The sequence below is a fragment of the Octopus bimaculoides genome, chromosome 7, assembly GCF_001194135.2.
Source record: "Octopus bimaculoides isolate UCB-OBI-ISO-001 chromosome 7, ASM119413v2, whole genome shotgun sequence".
Taxonomy (NCBI): Eukaryota; Metazoa; Mollusca; class Cephalopoda; order Octopoda; family Octopodidae; genus Octopus; species Octopus bimaculoides.
In genome coordinates this window covers 81,929,152-81,932,125 of record NC_068987.1, presented here as the reverse complement: position 1 = coordinate 81,932,125, position 2,974 = coordinate 81,929,152, and positions in this window count along the sequence as shown.

Below are 2,974 nucleotides of genomic sequence, written 5' to 3'. Positions count from 1 at the left end.
TATATATATATGTATCACAATGGCCCGGTGGTTAGGGCAGCAGACTCGTGGTCATAGGATTGCTGTTTCGATTCCCAGGCCGGGTGTTGTGAGTGTTTATTGAGCTCCATGAGGCTCCGGCAGGGGACGGTGGCAAACCCTGCTGTACTCTTCCACCACAACTTTCTCTCACTCTTACTTCCTGTTTCTGTTGTGCCTGTAATTCAAAGGGTCAGCCTTGTCACACTGTATCACACTGAATATCCCCAAGAACTACGTTAAGGGTACACATGTCTGTGGAGTGCTCAGCCGCTTGCACGTTAATTTCACGAGCAAGCTGTTCCATTGATCGGATCAACTGGAACCCTCGACGTCGTAAGCGACGGAGTGCCAACAACAACAATATATATAAATATATATTTATATAGATTGGGTGTTGAATTAAATATTAATTCAATTTAAAACCAAGTGGCCTAGCATATAAAAATATCTGAGAATTCAGAAAAAATTGTACTACACGTGTATAAGGGATGACCACTAAGTGGACATCCAATATGCTAGAAAGAGGTCATCAACGACCCAACCACAAAGAAAAATAATTTTCTCCAGAAAAATTTCGCAAAAACACCAGAACAGAACAAAATGAGAAATATACGGAATATTCCGTATATTTCTCATTTTGTTCTGTTCTGGTGTTTTTGCGAAATTTTTCTGGAGAAAATTATTTTTCTTTGTGGTTGGGTCGTTGATGACCTCTTTCTAGCATATTGGATGTCCACCTAGTGGTCATCCTTTATATACGTGTATATATATATGGCTCTGTGGTTAGAGTGTTTGGCTCACAATCAAGAGGTAGTGAGTTCAATTTCCAGACCGGGCTGTGTTTTGTGTTCTTGACTAAGACACTTTATTTCACTTTGCTCCTGTTCATTCAGCTGTAGAAATGAGTTTCGATGTCACTGGTGCCAAGCTGTATTGGTCTTTGCCTTTCTTTTGGATAACATCAGTGGCACAGGAAGGCAGGGGCTGGTATGCATGGGTGACTGCTGGTCTTCCATAAACAATCTTGCCTGAATGTGTGCCTTGGAGGGTAACTTTCTAGGTGCAATCCCATGGTCATTCATGACAGAAGTGGGTAATTACCCTTTACTCTTGTATATACACATATACATATATGTAAACAGACAGACAGACAGAAGACGTGTGTGTGCATGCATGCGTGTGTGTATATATCTCTGTGTGTTTGCCTTAGTCTCTGTCTGTTCTATCACAGCCATCAGTTGACAAGTGGTATGGGTTACATTCCGATAACTTAGTGACTGATAGGAATAAATACCAGGCTTTAGTTGATTTGTGCAACTGAACCCTTCAAACTGGAGCTACAGCATGGCCACAGTATGAAAGTCGAACCTAGTAAAAAAATGATAAAAGAAGAGGTATTTAAAAAAATAGAAAATAATAACAAGGGAGATAACTTCTATAATTAGTTAATCCCAATTTTTGGAAAATAGACACAATGTAATCAAGAATGTATCTTCTATGTAAACCTACAGGTGAAAGTAACAGACATATTTCAGTCTTATTGGGTCTCATCAGCAAAACATAATCATCTCAGCATGACTCAGAGATCATTTGCTGATGTTGCTAAATAAAAGGATCATGTATGTATGTGGAATTCCATCAGTTATGACGACGAGGGTTCCAATTGATCTGATCAACGGAACAGCCTGCTCGTGAATTTAACGTGCAAATGGCTGGGCACTCCACAGACATGTGTACCCTTAACGTAGCTCTCGGAGGAGATTCAGCATGACACAGTTCCAGCAACGCAGTGTTTGGCTGTTGTGTGCATGCTCACATATCTGAGATAGGAAGCTTCATGCTAGAGAGAGAGAGCACTTTGGTTCGTGTAGTGCTGAGTGAAAGGTAGTATTTCTTTTTCACTCTGTGTATGTTGTGCTTAAAAAAACATGTTTACATTCTTGAATGGGATAAAGTGTAGAATTAGACTATTATCCTGCTTCCAGCTACAGTGTTGCTGCCAGGATTTGAAAAATAGGGCAGATTTCCATCCCCTATTTTATGATTTAAGTGGAGATTTAAAAAAAAGGGGGAATTCACGGCAGTGCTCAGTGAACAAATTAAACCCGCTACCCAGCAGTGGTTAGATTGCAAACTGATCAAGTTTATGTATAAATTTTCTGTTTATATGTCTGTTTCTTTTACACAATATTAAAACAACGGTTAAAATTTTATCTGCAAGCTACCACTGCTATGGACACACAAGAGATGTACAAGAACCACTGACAAACTATACAAAAATGTAAGCTTCATCTGCAATAGACACACTGAAGCAGAGCATGCAAGAACACCTGAAAATGTGTCTTATTAGAAGCAGTTGATTGCTTTTGTTTCCTAGAAGATGTAATTAGCAAAGGAGGTGATTATTCTGAAAGTACAGTGGCTAGAGTATGAACTATTTGGAGAAAGTTCAGGTAACTACTACCATTGTTGGCAACAATGATATCTTCCCCTAAGAGTGAAGGGCAGATTGTAGGATACTTGTGTTTGAACTGTGCTGTTACATTGTAGTGAGACATGGGCCTTTTACATTTTACATTTATAATCTTGTGAGACCATAACCCGTGGCCTTTACCAGGGGTGTAGCCAGCCCACTTATGCGTTTCTTTCCTTCTTTGGACACTACACTCTGCTTGTGAAGACCTGTTGGGGCAAATGAAATCGAAATTGAATCAAATTCGATGACTGGCACCCGTGCCAGTGGAGTGCTAACAGCGCCATCTCAGTGGGATCATTGCCAGAGCAGCGGTCTGACTTGCATGGCGGTGGCACGTCAAAAGCACCATTTGAGCGATATAGCTACCAGCATCGCCTTACTGGCACGTGAACAAAACATTTGAGCGAGGTTGTTGCCAGTGCCACTGGACTGGCTCCCGGGCAGGTAGCATGTAAAAAACACTATTTTGAGCATGAC